Source organism: Pteropus medius, unplaced genomic scaffold (assembly GCF_902729225.1).
Source record: "Pteropus medius unplaced genomic scaffold, Ma_sr-lr_union100, whole genome shotgun sequence".
NCBI lineage: Eukaryota > Metazoa > Chordata > Mammalia > Chiroptera > Pteropodidae > Pteropus > Pteropus medius.
This window is the reverse complement of record NW_024350927.1, coordinates 6,938,164-6,958,910: the sequence shown is the minus strand read 5'-3', so window position 1 is coordinate 6,958,910 and position 20,747 is coordinate 6,938,164. Positions and strand designations below refer to the sequence as shown.

Genomic DNA, 20,747 nt, shown 5'->3' with positions numbered 1-20,747 from the left:
GACCAGAACAAGCTAAATTCCACAGATTTGTAGAAATAAACATTCCTGCTCGCCACCGATCACCAATGATGACATTTTAAAAAAGGATCAAGATAACTTCCTCAAACCTCTAAATTCAGAAAAGCTTTTACTGTCAAAAGGAAACACTAATCGCTGACTACTGGCAATTAACACATAATGGAGCCACCACTTACCTATGAATTATATGACCATATTCTGTAGTTTAAGAGAGAAAATCACCACGGAGGGAGTTGTAGGAAATCATTTTCTAGCTCTACCAACCAATATGATGTCAGATAGGCTAACAAGAAAAACAGTCAGAGTTCTAATTGGCAGTAAATAATTATTGAGACATAAAATGAAAACAATGCCCCCCCCCAAATTTAATCTGATCACAAAGAAGAGGAGATAGTGGAATCAAAGCCTGGGGAATTGATAGAGGATACCGCCTCTTTGCATATATATAGAAATCAATACCTGATAAACCACATCGCAAATCGGGCTCTAGAACAATGGTTCTTAACCTCTAAGACCTTTTCTCTCTCAAGAAAAAGTGTGTGCCATGCAAACTACTGCAAAAAATGTCTAAATATCCAAAGGCTCCCACAGTTTCAAAACCACTACACACTTAGCACCACACTGTAACATGTTTATGTATTATCCGTCTCCTCACCCAGCACCCCAAGAGAACATAAGATCAATAAGGGCAACGATTTATCAGTTTTGTTCCCAGCTACTGCCAGGAGCTAAAACAATGCCTTGCTCACAATAGACAATCAAGTAAAAAGAACAAATGAGTGACTGAATGAATGGCAATAAATATACATACCCCAAGCAACAAAACATTAAGCTACCCTAGACTGAAGAGACAATTTACAATATAAAATTTGAAAACTTTCACCTGGCCCTAAATCAGTAAATAATACGATGCTCCTCTATATTAACTAAAGCTAGCATCTATATGTTGTAACACATGAGGAGGAAGAAAAAGTCTTCTAGTGTTATCCTATCAATATGAGGTCCTAACCTTCTAAGCAAATCATGCTAAAGGCAGATTACCCCTGGGCAGTTCATTAAACACATGCTGGCTCAAATAAAGTTAGTTTTAAATAAACCAGTAACTTAAAATAAGTCACAGTTTCTAAACGAAGTATTGAATTTTAAGTTCTCCATTTGTGTGCATTATGTGTAAATCTGTCTATGATATGACATATCCAGATTCAGCTCTTGTGTAAAAATTTATTATTGTGCCTAGGTAATAGAGGTGAAAAAATAATAACCACTGTCTTCCACTATAAACAGAAAATACCATGACTTTCCTCTTAGTCACCTTTCCCAAAAGTGTTATAAATGGAAACTAAGTATATTTTTAGTTGATCTGGCCATGATATTCCAATGTGTAGTCTCTATCTAGATATATATTTATATTGTAGAGATATGAAATAGCCAGAATTAAGTAAGAATAGCGAACAGTTCCTTACTCGGCACTTCGCAAAATAAACACTGCCATGTTATTTTTGTAAATAGATATGAACGAACTCTTAAGAGTGTCTTTCTGTGATTTTCCAAAACACAGTCCACAAAAATGCATGCTACATAAAGCAGGAACTCAGAGCTCACCAAGAAAGTAAAGTCTTCCCAATTAACACCGGGAAAAACATAATATCTAGGTATAATATTCTCCTCCTCATAAAAATGACACATTCATAAAGTATACTATGTAACAAATATATTAAAATTTATGAATTAAGTGTTCTCTGTGCACAATTGAATTTTTATATAAACCATCAACAAAGTAGCTAGGGTATGAAAAAAGGCACGAGGGATTCAAACTAGGCTATTAACTGCAGGCGCTAGCATATTTGAGGATGACTATAACAAAAGATGAAAGAGGCTAAAAACTAACAAAATATAAATAGTAAAATGGAAGGACACTTCGAAAATTGACATTATAGATGATGTCAAGTAATCTGGCAAGATCTTCTCTTTGAAGTTCACCATCTTATCACGGGGCCTCTTATGGCGGATGATGGTAGACAAATTACAAGCTAGTATTAGAAGTCCTAAACACCTAGAAAAAAATTAATGAATAATTGAGGTGATTCAAACAGTTCACAGCATAGCCAAACAGCCTCTAATTACATTTACCACATAACTTGTCCATTTACTCTGGAACGCATCTCATACTCTGCAGGGAAGCCAGCTAGATACTCGTCAGCTTTAAGTTCTACTCTAATATATTACACAATAAATTAAAATGTAAACACAAATAAAATTTAGAATAAATCCCAAAACCGAAATTTTATGAAACAGCATTATAAGATTTACATTTACTAATTGCATAAAACATTTTAACCTGCATTGGATTTTTAAAATTGAGATATAAAGTTGAGGTATAATTTATGTACAGTGAAAAGCAGAGGTTTTAGGTATACTGTTCAATTCGTTTTTATAAAGATGTGTACACACACACACACACACACACACACACACACACCCCTTTATAACCCAAACACAAACCATTTCTACCATACCAGAAAGCTCTCTCAAGCACCTTCCCACTCAATCTCTATCCCACCTGCAGAAGGAACCACTATTCAGATTTCTATCCCAGAAAACTAGGCTAGATCTATCCATTTAAATTTCTAAGAAACTGTCAAGCTGTTCAGGTAGTCACACCATTTTCGCTCCCACCAGCAGGAATAAAGCTTTCCTTGTTGGAGTGGGTTCCCTCACCAAGAACCAGGGCGACCAGTCTTTTCCACTCAGCCACTCCAGTGGTGGTGGAGTGGTATCTACTGTAGCTTTAATTTGCATTTTCCTGATGTCAAGCACTTTTTCATGGGCTTACCCACCATTCACATATCTTCTTTGATAGAGCGTCTCTGTCCAAGTGTGACCATTTTAAACAAGTGAGTCATCTTATTGTTGAGCCATAGCAGTTTTGTTTGTTTGCTTCGAGTTTTTTAAACGTATTCTGAATTCAGTTCCTTTCTCAGATGTGTGCTGTAAGCATTTTCTCACAGTCTGAGGCTTCTCTATGAATATTCTCAACAACGTCTTTTGATTAATTCAGGTTTTTTTCCTTATGGTAAATACTTTCTGTCTCCTCTTTAAAAAATCTTTATATCAAGGTTCAAAAGACATTCTCCTGTTTTCTTTTAGAAGCTTTATAACTTTTACTTTATATTAATAGAGGTCAATGATCCACCTCAAATTAATTCTTATGTATGGTATACGGTAGGGCTGTGTTTTGTCTTTTGTTTTTTGCCATATGAATATCCAGTTGGTCCAGCCTATTTATGGAAAAGACTTTCCTTTTCCCATTGAAAACAGCTTGATAAAATGTGTGGATTCATTTAAATTTGCATTGAAGAAATAAAAGGTACATATAAGCCCAAGAGATCACTGGTATTTTAATCTTACTTTGTATGTTATCACCAATATTGAAAAAAATCATTTCCTCTTAGTAACATACTTGAAATTTACATAAAATAAATAGCAATACTGACCAATGATTATGCATTTTGAGATTTTCCCATCTGAATTATGCAATTTACATTTCATAAATATTTATTTATTTAATGTATATGTATGCATATACACTAAACTGTTGTGACACTTGTAATGGTTAACGTTTATGTTTGTGGAACATGTAAAACTTCAGCTATAACTGCTTGATATGTTACATTACATAAATGTATATATCAGAAATAATCATACCAAACGAAACAGTACCTCAAAGCTCCAACCCCACTCACCAACCTGGTTGCTCCTTTGGCTCAAAGTAAAATTTTCCTGAAAAGTTAACATATTTTAAGTTACCCTGAAGAGATACACTAATAGGGGAAATAAAGCTCTAAAACATACGGTCCGGGGTCTGGGAGTTGGATACAGGAGAACAGCATACTCTCAACGCCGATGGTGAGATTTCACAAGCCAACCTGGGCATCTGTTTAGGAAGCTAAGACCAGGGAAGCCTCTTGTATGCCTGAATCTGGTGGAGAAAAACGTTTAGTAGAAAACCGAGTATCTGTGCCTTTGACATGGGCTGGACCAATATGTGGAGACACTCAATAGGGTCAGGGAACAAACCCAGCCAAATAAATTGTTCCTCTGTCTGGTCTTGTGTTCTGTACCTATTCCCTCTCTCAAGGTTTATATGGCAATGTTGGCAGCCGTGACAAACCGGTCATGATTTAAGAATTCACACATTTATGGTCCTGGGGCTTAGTAGAAAATTATTTCAATAAAAGCTAACATACCAAGAATTCTGGGAGGATGGATGTTCCTAAATCCTCCACATAAAAATAGATCAACTTGAGAGTCAAACTACTTACAACACAAAATGAGGAAACAAAGTATCCTCACAAATGCCAAAATATAATAAGCAGGAGGGAGGGCATAAACCAGCAACAGTCATAAGACCTATGGCTATCAGCATCTGTAGGGGAAAAAACAGAAGGAATAGGGTATTTGAACCTCGCCTTCTAAAAGTTCATGAAAATTAAATTCACATAAAAATGAGCAAAAGAAACCTATTGAGGGAAATCTCATACAATGTTACTAATAGAAAAGAATAAGGAGCAGAAAAAAAAATAATAAGGAGCAGAATAACATCCCCACAAATAATAAAAGCACAGAAAACAAAACACGACAAAAAAACATGTGCACACAACCAAAGTGGCAATGCACTGTTTTAAAATAAGCTAAAAGATATTATTAAATAAATGATAAAAGACATTAGAGAGCAATATAAATCAGACACAGGAAAACTCAAATATCAAAGATCATTTTAGAAATGAAGAATTAAGCAGGAGTACAAGAGTGAATAAACACAACTAACCAATGCCTCCCTTACAAGAAAGAGAAGGTGAAAAGAAAAAAAAAAATTATTTTTAGGTGAGGCAACCCTTGGTTGACCTCACAGATTGCAAGGACCTTGTCAGCTTACAATCCCTTGTTTTTTTATTTTTTAGGCCTTCAGCACCCGGTCTTCCTAGGTGGTCTCCCATTCAAGTACTACTAACCAGGCCCGACCCCGCTTAGCTTCCAAGATCAGACAGGATTGGGCTTGTTCAGGGTGGCATGGCCATAGACGAAAAGAAAATGTTTAAAAGTCAAAAAATAAAAATAAAAAACTTAAAAAGGATTCCTAAGAAAGTGACAAATATTAAAGAAGGCAAGAAACAACTAACATACACATAACAGGAGCTCTGAAAAAGAAAACCGAATCTAAGCATAAGAACAAATACTAAGGACCATAATTTGAGAAAATTTTCCAGAAATAAAAAGATCTGAAACTTTCTTCAAGAGTACACTGTATACTTAATCATACAGATCCAGAAGGCCAACATTAAGACATTCTACTAAAATTACTGGACTTTAAAGGGTAAAAAAGTTCTTCATGCACCTAGGCAGAAAGAATATGTGACTTATAAGAAAAAATAATTATATCATCAACAGACTTTGGCAGCAATGCTTTATACCAGAGGAAAATGTAGCTGCATATTTAAGACACTCGAGAAAAGAAAACATGACATGGTGACTATACTTAATAACATTGCTCTGCATATTTGAAAGTTGCTAATAGATCTTCAAGGTTCTTATCACAAGAAAAAAATTTCTGTAAATATGTATATGGTGATGAAGTTTAACTGGAAGTATTGTGGTGATCATTTAGCAATATATACAAATACTGAATCACTATGTTTTACATCTGAAAATAATACAATGTTGTATGTCAACTAAACTTTAATCTAGGAAGGAAGAAAGGAAGGAAGGAAAGAAGGATGGAAGAAGGGAGAGAGGGAGGGAAGGAGGGAGGCAGAAAACATGAGCCAATAACCATGACCCACAAGTATAAGGGCACAACCAATTAGAAGCACTCAAGAAGTTAGGGAATGTCATTCCTGTGAGCCCTTCCCAATAGAAGACAAACTTCAGACAACTAAACCAACTGAAGAGACATCTACATAAGGACTAGTGGTGAAGATTAAACATTTACAGCAGTCTTCGAATAACATTATTTTGTTCAATGCTGTTTCATTATAACATGGATGAGATGGCAGAGGAATTTAACTCTTGTTTTTATCAATTAGCCTCTTGTAAAACTGGTTTCATTACGCATTTCGTAAGTGGCAGACCCTATGGACAATGAGAATGAAGCCTCCCCCGTGGTTACCTGGAGAATTAGGATGGATGAGGGCTCAGCAGAAGAAACTGAAGTATGTACTGGCTGTGTAGTCTGAAACGTACAGTGTGCTGTTATTTGAACATTTAAAACATGGAGGGAGAATACGGAGAGCGCCAACAAAACTTTTACTCTTTTCAGTAATCATAATTGGTGGTGGCAGTAACAGTACTGGTAATCTGAGACTATTGTCAGGGTAAGGCAAGATAAAGAAAAATAATTATGAGATATTCCCATTCTGTCACTCCTGTGCCCCAGAGAACCAGGAAAAAAGGAGATACAAATGGAATATCGATGAGGTTAAATAAAAAACTCTATAATCCTGAATTTGAATTAGAAAATATCAGTATGATTTATAAAGTAAAACAGATAATATTTCCTAGCTCTGTTCACTGAAATTCTCACAACTATAATTAATATATAAACCAAAAGATTAGGAATAATGACCAACCCTGGTGCAACGAGACCCAAACGGCCCCGACTATGCTCTTGAAATATCATTTCTTACTAAAAGAAACCAGTGATTCCAGAAGAAATGCTGGTTCTCGGCATGCCATAGGGAATGTACCAAATGAGGATGGGGCATCTAGGCACCCAGATAACAAGGACACCATCAGATCACAAGGGTCATGTCAAAAAGGGCTGAGTAGCCGCTTGAAGAAGCTCCCACCAGCCACATGAAACAAACTGAGCCTCACTAAAGATTAAGAATTGCAATCATCTGAAACCCATCAAACAGGTTTAAAGGTACCCAATGCAGTATTTGAAAATAGAGTAAATAAAGAGAAAGAAGGATAAGTTTTTATCCTGTCTTTCCTACATAAACTGTAAAATTGGGTAACTAAATAGCAGATGACAGGGAGCACTGCCATATAAAAATATTCTAGTTAATAAATGAAAGTGAAATGATAGAATCTCATAATTTTCCAATTCCCAAGGAATTAATGGAATAAGTAATAACATAAAAAAAGAACAAAAAACAGACATAATGTGCCTCTGGGTAAAAGTACACTGCACCATCTGTAATCTTGCCCAAATGGATGAGACTCAAGTCTGACCAAACCTCCGGATCCAGCTACTAATGTTCAAGAAACAGAGGGGACATTTGGGAAATAAAACTATAAAAGAACATAAAGAAAGTGCTGTACTTTAAAAGTGAGGGCCGTGGTAGTTAATTCTGTAGGGAAGGAGGGGACTGTCGCTGCAGAGAAACTGGAAGATGGCTGCAAAGTCCCATTTCTTGACCGGAAAGGTTGTTAAATATTATAATTCATTAAACTATACATATGCTTTGTGTGGTTGTATTTGTGTTTTATAATAAAGATTTTTTTTTTTTAAGAAAACACTAATAACATATTTAACCCATACTGCATAAGAACAGGCATTAGCTAAAGCTCTGGTAACCTGAGAAGAAAACTCAGGAGAAGGGGAGAACACCTAAAGGACAAGTGTCATCATGACAAAGGTAAATGAACTTCATGCCTCAGACAGATTTCAGCTGGAGACCAGATGCCACAGATGCTCTACACACAGCAGATAAAAGATGTATTTTACCAATGTTCACAAATTTATACATTTCATAATTATGTGGTTTCTAGCTAAAAGACAAAATAGCAACCAAACCAAAAGAACTAAATTAGAAAATGTATGTAAGGAAATAGAAACAAGATATAAGAAAGCAGCTGGAATTGTCACAGGAGTCTACAAAAGGAATAAATAGCTGCTTAGCACATACTAAACAAGCTCTTCCTAGTCTGGATCGATCAGAATGACATCCCTGCAGTAAGAATGCAGGACAGGACACTAAAATTTAAGGACAATTTTGAAATATAAACAAATAAAACAGAACATGAGAGAACTAGCGTCAAATTATTATACTCATAACAAACCCCACAGCTGCTGCTGATGGAATAAACTCCTACCCAGTCTCTGGGTCTCGAAAACCTGAAACTAAGGATTCCTAATCTCCTCCTCTCACGCATCTAACATAGTCAATGATCAAGAAACCTGGATATCCTGTCTCCAGTGTCTTACTCAGCCGCCCTCTACAGACTCTAGTACAGGGAAAAAGCACAGGCTTTAAAATTACAGAGACCTAGGTTCAAAATCTGACTGTCAATATACTATATGACATTAGAAAAATTACTTAACTTCTGAGCCTCCATTTGAAATCTGCGAACAGAATCATTTCTACCTTCCGTTAGAAAACACTCCAAGGAGTCCTCAGTGCATATAGCACAGAGCTCTAATTATTCCACTGAATTTTGTTCCCTCTCTACAATATAGACTGGTAGACAGCAAGGACATATTTTTTGCTGCACAGCAGATAAACGTTGCTTGATAACTTCAAGCTTTGCCCTTCCCTTCCCATTTGCACTACTAGCATCTTCCATCAGGCCCTCATTCTGGTTCATCTGGGCTATTTTAGTAGCTTCCTAATGAGTTCTATCTCTAATCTAATTTTCTGAAAGCATAGTTCTGATCATACACTCATCTGCTTAAAAACCATCCATGGTTCCCCAATGCCTAACAAAATCCAGTTTCTCAGCACGGCCTTCAGAGTTCGGCATATCTTTCCAGCTCTATCTCAAACCGCTCCCTTGACCAAACCAAGCCAGACTCCAATATTCGATGATAATATTCTGCCTCTATCCTTTGTCTAAAAACCTTTTCTGTTCTCCAGTCAAAATCCTTCCAACCCTTCAAGACTCAGTTCAAAAGCTACCACCACTTTGGGGCACCCCAGCCCAAGTCTTACCCTCAGAAAGCACACTCACACTTCTCCAAGACCTTAATCTCTGCAGTGTGTGTGGTGACCCCTGACATGCATGTTTCATCTCTCCTACTTGTCTTGAACCACTTGTGTACAGAGGCTATATTTTCTTCATATTATTACAATAAACAAATATTTATTAAGCTCTTAATATGTGCCACTGGATAGCCCTGGAGATACAGCAATAAACAAAATAGGCAAACATCCCCTCCCTCCGCCATAGAGCTGGCCATTCTTGAGGGGGAGATTAATTCATATCTCCTTTCTGCTACACAGGGGACTTAGTGTTATGCACATAGTATTCATTTAATGAATGTTGATTTGAATGAACTGTACAGAAACACTAAAAAAACACCACCACCACCACACTGGAGTAATTTAAAGTAAATCATTGAAAACCCTCATTTACACTCCAACCTACAAATCTGGAATATTCTAATACTTCTCTTTTCCAGAAACATGTCTGCCTCTTTTAAAATTCATCAAAGTCCCTAAAAGGTAACTGAGCTAGAGGAGTCCCCAGACCCGCCCTTCTTACACCCACTTCTAAGGGCAGTTGCCCTGTCCAGTCTCTCTGGGTGGCCATGCTTTGTTTTGTGTGACTCTGGCCTAGAGCCTACAGCTAACTATATGAAGTGTGACCACCTCCCAAAAGACAGAAAATCCCTGAGCAACCAACAACACATATGGTCCAGGATAAAAAGTTAATCTCTGCCTAACTCCTTCCACAACTTCAAATGGCAAATAAGTAACACCAGTTAAAGTGGAGTTCCAGATACAAAGATGCCATAACGTGGTGACAGGCCCTTTATTTCTCTATCTTTCAAACAAACTCTTTATAAACTGAAATCCAAATCATCCCTCAATTGCAAACAGGGGCCCAGAGCTTCTCTCACGGAACCTCCCTTTGACCATCTTCCATGCTAATAGCCAAAATGCACCACCTCAGAACATGGCTTGAGATATCACTACCCCAGATTAAAATCAGATCATTAGTTTGCTAAATCATAAATATTGGAATGGAAATGAATGGAAATTCATTTACTCATTCATTCAATGACTATTAAATAGTCACAGAATAAGACAGATGAGGTGTTTGCTCTCAGAGAGTTTTGTACTACTGGGGAAAGGAAACCAACAAATAAACCAATGAAATAATTTCAGATGATAATCAATGTCATAAAACAATAAAGACATTATACCTGGGTGACATCTTGGAAAATGAAGAAGGAAAGGGAATGAGGCCATGGACAGGGTGGTCAAAACAACAGTCTGGAGTCCATGATATTTGTGTTGAGAATCGAAGGGTAAAGAGCCAGCCAGCCATACAGAAGGAATCCATCGAATCAAGAAACAGAGCTCGCTCCACACCGCAGAGTACTGGGGGCCACAGAGAAAAGTCAGAAATGTTTAAAACATACTTGTTCTCTCAAAAAGTTTAAAATCCACTTAGGGAGGCAAATGAACTCGTGAAACAAATTTCGTGAAACTGCACGAAAGCCAGAGAAGCCCTGAGGGCGGAGGGGATACCGGGAACCGCTTGCGGCCTCCAGGTCGCGCTCACCCAAAGGCCAAGCTCCTCTACTCAGGATTCCGATCCTGATGCCGCTGGGGAAAGCACGTAAACTATGCCTTTAAATTTTTCAAAGTGAAACCTGAAATTTTTCTAGTCTTACTTAGTTCACACTTCCAAAGGCAACATGAAGGCAATGCTTCCAGGCAGCAGGGTAAACATCGGAAAAATCTAATCCTCAAATTACATTTTGCTAATCTGGAAAAATCTAATCCTCAAATTACATTTCCTCCACTCAACTATAAGGTGACTTGACTTCTCACTCCTGCAGCCTCCTCTGCCATGCTGCTTCCCTACCACTGACCACAGGCCTGGACTTACCCAGAATCTTCTAGCAGTTTCTCTTTCTGGAAACAGTTCAAGAACTGCCGAGTAGAAAGAGCTGCCAACCAATTAGTCTCCAAACTATCCTGACTCGGCTGTTTCGTTCTGTCAGTGTGTGAGGCAACTGAAACTTATTCAGCTATTTCCGATGTTAAGAAGCGAGCATGAGCTTTCCAACTGTTTGCAAAGGAGAAAGCCAGCAGACCTCTCCAACTGAGACTCTGGAGAGCTGCAATAGAGTCCCGTGGGCTTGACATCCGATCCACTATGTCGTGTGTGTCCCAACTTCCACAGGGCAGCAAAAAGGTAAAGAACAAGCCACCTGTGCTGGCAGATAAGGCAAGTTTTTCTTTACATGTAACTTTGTGGTGTGAAGAGGATTTTCTAGAGCAAAACATGAGAAAAAGGTACATGTTCTTCAAACAGAATAGTCAAGCGGAAGATGATGAGAAAGCAAGGGAGTCCAGACCCTCCCCGCAGCTACTGACCACGTGTGACCAAGGTAGGTTTTCTCACTGATGGTGTACAGCAAACGACCATCAGCACTATCTTCACTGATTAAAGGGAAAATGCCAGCTGCTACGTCAAATGAAAAGCCAAGCACAACCACCCACTGTCAATGCCAAAGTGTCCAGGAAAGCCCGTTAATGGAGCCTGCACACCACCTTCCCACAGTTCAAACCCAGCCACTGTGACTAACACTACCCACGCGATGAGAACTACAGTTAGTGGGAAGTGTCTCCACCTAGAACCCACTGCCCACTCCCTCCCTCCACTGCCCCATATCTGTAAAAGCCAGCTCTGAATCCACCAGTTCATCAGGATGCCTCCTCCTCAACTTCAACCATCAGACAGGTTCTACCACTCTGTGCCTCCTCCGCATGCAGCCCTACCATGACAGACACAGGCTGTCCAGCTGCTGTGAGGACATCTACTTATGCCCTGCGTCCCCCGCAAGCCTTTGCACATGCTGTGGGTAAGAATTCAGATTTTCTCTATCATTCCGTTTTTAATCCCTTCTTCTAAAGGTGTCTAATACCAAATGCTACCTCGTAAGAGGGTTTAATACACTTTGGGCTTAACACAAAACTACTGCAATGCCAACGTGAAGTATTACATTCACAGTGATGACATTTTATCATACTTCTCAATGAAACAGGATAATGAAATTAAGATTTAAAAACACAAAATTCAACTAAATCACAGGCCACTTCGTTCCTATAAACTTGTCTTTTAAAACTCTCCCTACGATTTCCACCCATTATGCATTTACACACAATATACAAAAGAAGATCCTGCCTATTGTGAACCAGTAAAAAAGGTGTACCTTTTAAAAATCATCTTTGCAAAGAGTTCTCCTTCCACATTTTATCCTAGGAGAATCAAACTTAATCGTTTTTTTGCATGAAAATGATACATGTTGGTTTAAGATGAGGTTTTAGTTACAGTTGTAACTAAATTCACAAATTTAGTTCTAAATTATGAAAATATAAATAAATTTAAAGTCTGCTGAAGATGTTCTTTTGCACAAATGATAACCATATAATCTCTGACATCATTTTATTCTGCTTTTGGCACTCGAGCAAGTTTTTGTGTCGGAGGTCCGCGACAGATCTCCTGATGGCTGCAGGCCCTGGGGTCATGGCCACTCAGGAACCGGGCTGCATTTATGGATCCGACCCCGTGCTGAATGGTGCTGACCAGGGTTTCAGACATGTCCAGCTGGGGCAGAGATGACCAGCTGCCTAAGTCGACTTCCGTTCTCCTTTAATAATGGAGCCCCTATACCACGGCGGCACAGCCAAAAGCAACTGCAGCCTCCCCTGCAGATCCGTGTAAAGCAAAGTTGTTAGGCAAGGCACAGGCAGCACTCTGGACCGGGCCTGCCTTAGCTATGTGCCCTCTTCCTCCGGCCGCTTGGCTGCAGTGAAGAACCGAGTATTGCTTTTTTAAAACAATTAAAATGTTGTGGCAATGTGAAACATCCATAAAAGCTTCTAAACAATTACTTTCAGCCTCTGTATTTATCTCATGATGGACTAGCAATAAACAGTTCAGTCCGTGGGCCTTGGTTTGAATAACGCTGCCCTAGAGCTCAGATAGCAACGGCCACCTGTGACCATGAGGAGACCTGTGAATGGAAACCTTCACTCAGGACCACAGAGCAGACGGCAGGAAACTAGCTATCTGAGGGTCGTGGTCACTCTACCAAACCTGGATGGCACACCCTGGAAGACACTTTGTTTTATATGAGAATACAGACTTTTTAGCACTGTGAATTGGGTTTTTAGTACATAGAGCCAATCTCGATAACAGATACTCCTATATTTACAAACAACTATAAAATTTTCAAATTACCTCTTTTCTCACATGAAAATAGCGCTGTGAAGTAAGTAGAACAACTATTCTCAATTTGACAGATATGGACACCAATATCCTAAAAGATGAAATACCGTGCCTAAAGTAACACATCACTGATAGTAGAACTGAAAAGAGAAGCCAACTGGCTTACTCTCTCCATAAGAGCCATCCGCCTCAGTGAATGAAATTACTTCATCATGATCATAAGTAAAATCTATGAATGATCAGGGGTATACTCACAACAAATAACATCAAGTGCGTATGCCACTGGGTAGAAAGACACAACAAAAATGCCATGGTCAACCAGTGAAGACAAAACTGAATTTAATGGCTGTGGTCAGAGTGCACTGCATCTTACAGTAGTAACAGAGCATTGGTAAAAAGGTGATGAAGAGGCAGAAATCACAGACAATATTATAATTTAGCCGGCAATGTAGCAACTGAACTAAGAGTAAATAATACATATCATATTAGTTTAGGTTATGACATAAACCCTCAAACTCCAGCCTCAAATAAAATGTGAAACACTAATATACTTCATCTAGATGAAAACAGAATTTGTCAATAAGCAATAATGTTTCTTAAAAATAGTTTGGGTAATAATGTCATGGTAATAATAATAATAATAATAATAATAATAATAATAATGTCTTTTAATATAAATAAGACTTCTGAGAATCCTGTTAATCAGATGAGTTCTGTCACAACCCTTCTTTCAATGGTGAGGAAGTATGGCACAGAGCCACGCCACTCACTTCCCAGGATGCCCTTGTGAGCAGACACATATTCCTATTATTAAACAGCTGATCATTATCAGCCATGTTGTCTGTAACTGTGAACTCATTTTTATTTGGGTAAATTTTCTTTGCCAATGTAGGTTTCAAATGTTTTATTTCATCAACAACAAACATAAAGTACTTCCCACAGCATTACTTATCTGTTAAATACTAACTTAAAAGAAAAGTCATACTTTTCATTAAATGCAGATTAAAAGGCTCTTCTGCTGTCCTGAATATTACTTTTTTTGAAAACTAAAAAATATAAGAAAAATTTGGTCTTGAATTTAATGTATTATGTATATTTAAACCTTTCAAATTTTCTCTCCAGATATAAGCCAAAAAAATTTAAAAATGCCAAAGAAAAAAACAAGCTGAAAAACATTTAATTGTCCCTAGTAAACATAAAATTCCTCAAGGATCATTAGTGAGTATGAGTTCTTACGAGGAATACCTGTTACTGCACTATACAAGAAACAATTGGGAAGGAGGTGGGAGATTATAGAGAGACATCGGCATAGCTGTAGATAGAGATATATACAATATACACCAGCTCAAAATAATATAGGAAAGGAAAGAGTAATTCCCCACTAACTGCAAACCACACTCAACTCTTGTGGCATAAAGCCATAATGAAGAAGAAAAGAAAGCTCTGGAGTGACTCCTTCAGGGGAATTATCCTCAAAATTTTATACTCGCTCAGTGGTCAGCAAACTAGAGGCCCACGGGCTATACCCAGCCCACCACCTATTTCTGGAGTTTTACTGGAACACACCCATGCTGTCACACACTGTCTATGGCCGAGCTGAGTAGCTGCCACAGAGAAGAAAAAAGTGAAAACATTACTGTCTGGCCCTTTAGAGAAAAAGCTTGCCACCCTGGGTGCAGAAAGCATCTGTCAGTAAGTAATAATGTTACTAATTAGCTACCTGAGCAGAGGCACAAAATAAGATGGGACTTCTCTGGATATTGGTAGGAATGAGCCTTTTGCTTCATAAATGTCTTGGTGTGTATGTATATGTAGTTTTAGTTTGAGATATAAGATCTGCCTAGAAAACAGTTGATCCAGGCATGAAACATCTCCAACAAGTATGCCAGACACGAACTAGCCCATGATTTAGAAATCTACTGAACTGCATTGATATGTTATTTCCCTTACAGAGAAAACCCAATTTGAATAACAAATTTCTCTAATGAATTAACTTCAGAGATTTATGATAAATTATGTGATGTATCTTTGGAAACAACGCTGACACAGAGTATGTGACAGAGCTCAGGCACCACCACTCCCAAAACGATCTGAGAGAACTTTCAAGGTCAATACTCCTAAAGGTCAAAATCATCAATAAACATGACAGATACCCATGGTATGTATTAGTTAAAAGGGAAAGTTATCTAGGTTTCACCTTGCTGCTTCCATTGGTGCTTAACCATTTAATTTGTACTGATGTTAATTTTTAAACAAGCATTTGAATTTTCAAAAAAATTCATGCTGCTCCATGTAAATGCGATCTCTAAAACAATAACCCAAACAAAAAGCCAATGGGAAGAAAAAAATATGTAAAACTAGAGAACTAAGAATAAAAATCATCATGTTAAAATTCCATAACTAAAAGATACAAAGGAATCTGTCCTGCAATATCACTGTTATACGGTTACTACAGAAAAAAGAATCATCTCCTCAGCACAGGCCTTCTTAGTCAGAGTCAAAGCAGCGTCATACACTCACATGCACACACGGGAGACGTGATATGACCTGGACAATAATCAGGTCTGTAAAGCATGGGAGTTTCACTGTAATTTTATATATAAACATTTCACTGGATTTCTTTAATGATCACACTTGTTGGCAGTTTTCAGTCCATCTTCTAGAAGACCCCATTCTTCTGCTCAATTCACTGCCTGGTATTCAGCAGTCACTATGAGGTTAATTGTATTTTCTCAAGAAACAGGAGGAAAGTGTCATTTCACCCAGGCAGGAAAAAGGACCAAAGGTTGTCTAGGTCTCAGCCCTTCTGCCTTTCTCCCCAAAATATAAAAGGGTAATATGTCTCTTTCAGATAAAGCAATATGCTCAGAAGAATTTCAACTGCATCGAATGCAGCTTAGACTGTGTTCTCCAGATTACTGTGACAGGACACGAGTGTGTATTCTAAAGATTTCCTCACTGGGATTACAAAGTGTACAGCAAATCGGTCTGCTATAATGCCAGTTGTCTTCTGCTCCTAGACAGATCACCACCAGTGTCCTTACTCATTCAACCAAAATGAACCAGACAGGAAGCAGAAGCTGTGGATCTGGTCAGGGAAACAGCCAACAACCAACACACAATACACTGCAAAAAGCAGCACAACAAAAGATCAGGCCAGGCAGAAAGAGAGCAGAAGAGAAAGTGATTAAGCACCTGAAGGAAGACCAGGCTGCCTACCGCAAGCGACAGGTGGGACCTAAAGGGCATTCCCGGGCCGCCAGCATATACGAAATCATGGAGCTGGGCGTGGGGTGGGCGTGAAGTTCAGAAGCAGCATCTCTCTCTCCAGAGCTTCTCTCACACTAGAACCCAGCCTGAGGTTCGCTGTTCCGGGTGTGCTCCCCCCACCGGAGCCCCTCCACGGCAGCTGCGTGCCCACCGGGCTGGTTCCACGCTCGTGAGCCACTTCCAAGGCTCTGGACTTGACTGCTCGGTTTTCAAAGACCTCACTCTCTTTCCACCCTTTCTTCATTAGTCTCTCTTCCCTCTCAGCCCTCTCCCCTCCACTCTAGAGAAAAAGAATTTTTAAATGTGATCAGTTTTCCAGGGAAGCAGAAGTGTGATTTTATACTCTTCTTTAGCCTCACCTCACGGTTCCGCTACAGGGACTAACATCTCTCAATAGAGCTTTGTCAAGCTCACCATGTTCTTCGTGAGGCTGAATCAAAAAATCTTTCCTAAACAGCACTGTCTCTACCAAAAGAATATAAATATGCCATGCTGCCAGTGCGGAAGCACTGAGGCAGAGTCCTGGCCTCCCTCAGACTACAGAAGGGCGGGGGGTTTCAAACTTCACCGAGAAGATTCCAGTTGTGCCAGTCCAGTGTCCTAGTCCAGTTACACTTCCCCGTGTAACCTCTCCCAATCTGAGAGGTGATGTCAAAGAACTACTGGCAGAGGCTCCTCCTTCTCTTCGCTCCCGAGCCGCTGTATTTTACTGGGACCAGTCACACAACTGGCCCTAAAACGGCACAGTGCTAGCTTCTCTCCTCTCCCACCGAAGCTCACAAGCTGGGGCTGCTTTCTTTCACAATTGGTTGGCTGAAATCACAGCAGCCACCCAACAAATTAATCCCCCACCCCCTTTAAAAGCCAACATTAAAAAGAAATAGGCAAATTAACTTCTTGTATGATTTTCTTTATAAGAGGAGAATATAAAACAGCGTAATCGATGTGTCAGGTTGACATAATATGCCAAATGCATTTGATGTTTGCTAAGACTTATTGCTAAAATAATCTGTTCAACACCCACTCACAGCTACAAAAGAAAACAAGCAAAACAAACAAAAAACCAAGGTTAAAAAAATGTTGTATATGTGCTCAAAACTGCTTAATAACCCCAAAAGATACAAAGCCACTTAGGTAAAAGTAAATCACACAACTATTCAAGAGCATCACAAAATGGAAGGGAATTATCCAAAGGGCTCCTCTGGCCAACTGAATAATTTTCATACAGAACGCCTAGCAAACATCCCCATGCTGCTGACAAACCACCAGCTGAGGCAAATCTCAGATAATGAAACATTGCAAGAAGGGCTCTTTTCAATAATTTAGCCCATCAAGGAGTGAGTATTGATTCTTGTTTTCGGCAGAAGGAGAGTGTTATCTTCAGCCTTACAGCTCAGTGACAACACCAGAGAATTTAATCACAGTGCCTTTCCTGCCATTCAATCCTTAAACTGTCACCTTGCTTTTTTTGTCATTCCTCATCTATTTCTGGAGAACCCCTAGTCTCATGGATGTGTCTTCCCTACTTAACCCATAGGAACCGCAGCAGCATTTCAAGTTCTACAGATTAAACATGTCTGTCAATTATCACGTGCCAGCTGTTTTCCTTTTAAGTAATTTTCACAATGCATCAGATATCGTTCTGCATTCCTATCTTGTTTGTGAACAAATATGCTCAATATCTCAAGAGCAGATTGATAGTCAATCACATGACAAGTGCGCCAATCTCTGGACATCTGTGGACATCCCTAATACATCCAAGACGTACTAACAAAAGGGAAAGCAGTAGGTATCAGCCACTATTTCCCCATTCCACCATGAAAGGCCAGAAAATCCCTAAACTTTCAGGAAAAATTAACTAGATATTAAATTTAGCAATAATCCTAATTTCTGAGTATTTCTGCATCTTTATATACCCAAAAAAATTCAAAACAAAAAAACATTTAGACTGAAAACAAGCCAATGATTTCTGATTCAAGAACAAATCAAACTGCTGTCATCCCGGACAGAATGTTCTACACTCCAGTCACATTACCCTCACACTCCACCACTGTTATCCGACTTTCAATGCCTTGTCGTGGACAACGAGCTCCGCCTTCCACTGAGTGTGTGACAGTGGAAGCTGGGGGCAGACATTCCTGCTGCTAATCTGCCTTTGGATCCAGGTACCATAATCCTAAGGCCTTAAGGTCCAAAAGCGCCACACGCCTCTTCTATTACGGGACACCAAAGGCATTTCACAGCTATCTTCTTAGGTCCTTCTGCTTCTTCCTCCAAACTATAAGTTGTTACGAGGCCCTGGGGCAGTGCAGCAGCACCCTCCGTTAGATTCCCACAGCAAGGAGAACCTCTGCAAAGAAGCTGCAACCAAGGGCAGCAGCCTTACAACCAACAACACGTCCCTCTGTGCGGAGATGAGGCACCTCTCTGCTCTAAGAGCACAGCAAGCTCCCCGCTAATAGAGATTCAAAAGGCCAGACATCAAATAAATGAAAACAAAACATAATTAAACAGCCTTACGCTATGTTAGCTAAAAAGCTGATAAAAACGTCCATTCAGGTATATGCTATATGAGCTCCACAAGCCCAGAAGAACTGAAACAGGTAATGAAAAAAAAAAAAAAAAAAAAAAAAAAAACTTGAACCATATATTTATATCTAATTGCTAAAATAATCGCCAGGAATACTCTCCTGGTCCCAAACTCTCTCATTTTCATGGGAGGTGGAAAGCAAGGTGGAAAGACACCCAACAGTCACTTCTTTCTAAAAAAAATAAATAAACATGCCTACTAGGTTTTTCTGGCCAGTAGTGGCCAATCTCTCTTGACTGTATTAAATGCTATACTCTGTGGTGGTCCCATTCAGTCATGTTTAATGTGTTCTTTTAAAAAGAATACTTCTTTACTTGAATAATAAAAAGTATAATAATAATATGCTTTTTTTCCCCTGACTTGTACATGAAACAAACCAGTAAGTCAGTGGTTAAGGAGCAACTTCTCAGAGCCAGAAGCTGTTCTGGTGCTGCAAACAAAACAGCGGGGGAAACGCTGCCCCTTCACTCAGTCGAGCCAAAAGGAAACCGTGGACATAAAGCAGCCAAGGCACGACGTCAGGGACACTGGCCGACTGTTTCTCATGCAGAGGAGCAAGAGATGCAAGGTTGGGAGAAGGAGAGGGCTAATTTTTATATTTATTTCAATCTGTATCTTAAATTTTTAACACTCACTTTCTGGATTATCTATTTTGTAATTTCAGTAACAGTTAAGTGCTATACAATTTTGAGTCTGAATAAGTTTACATACAATCGAATAACTAGTACTACAATTATCACAAGCTAGTAAGTAAACAAGATAAACGCAATATGCTACATTTGTGCCAAGTAAGGGCAAAGTCACATCATAGCAAAATACACTTAAGACAGGTTTCTCGGTGATGACAGAAATGAAAGCGATAAAAAAAACTGAGTTATCACAAAGAACCCAGAAGTCTAAACATGCTATCCATGATTCCCCGGTCCCCAATAATCTGGCCATAAGCAGTCAGTAGCTAATTTATGTCAAAAGTGGCTATCTCATTTCAGCAAAACGTCGTCACCCATTCTACTAAATTAACGTGGTAGTTAGAAGTTTATTAGTTTCGCAGTTTGGTCTGAATTAATTTGTAAATTGTCTCTGAAGGCTGTGTTAGGGATATAAACGTGCAGATTGTACCTAATTTGTGTATTGGAGAAGGTGGGAAATTAAGTAATATGGAAGAGTCACAAAAACCATTTTTTTTAGGTTTGAGAAACATAGAGGTCCTGGAACTGCACCAAAAGTTCTACATCCTGCAAAGGACATGACCAGATCTGCGTTCACCACAGTCACTGGGTGGAAGCCAGACTTCCATGCGCTAAAGCTGGCTGCGCATCAGGATCTCCTGGGAATCCTCGGAAAAACTACGGCTTCCTGGGCCTTACTCCAGAACCACTGAAGCGATATTCTGTGTTTACAAGTGAGGAAACTGAGGTACAGAGACTAAGTCATTTGATCATTAGCAAATGTTGCCAACATCAATCAAACTAATATCGTAATTCCAACAGTAAAAATGTGCATTTTTTTAAATCACATCCATGCATGATCTATTACTTCTAAGTAGCTTTTCTTTTCCGTCCTCTGGAGCCTAAAAATGGAACAAAAGACTATCACAGATTTTTCCTCTTTCTACAAAAAAAATGGAAAATTCATAGCCATTGCATTGCCTTAAAACACACACACACACACACACACA

General features: G+C 39.0%; 1 protein-coding gene and 1 pseudogene across 1 annotated transcript in view; both read right to left on the bottom strand.

Moving 5' to 3' along the window:
* RERE (arginine-glutamic acid dipeptide repeats) overlaps nt 1–20,747 on the bottom strand; it is a 284,989-nt gene that overhangs the window by 165,743 nt on the left and 98,499 nt on the right.
* On the bottom strand, nt 4,979–5,100 carry LOC120585975 (uncharacterized; annotated as a pseudogene).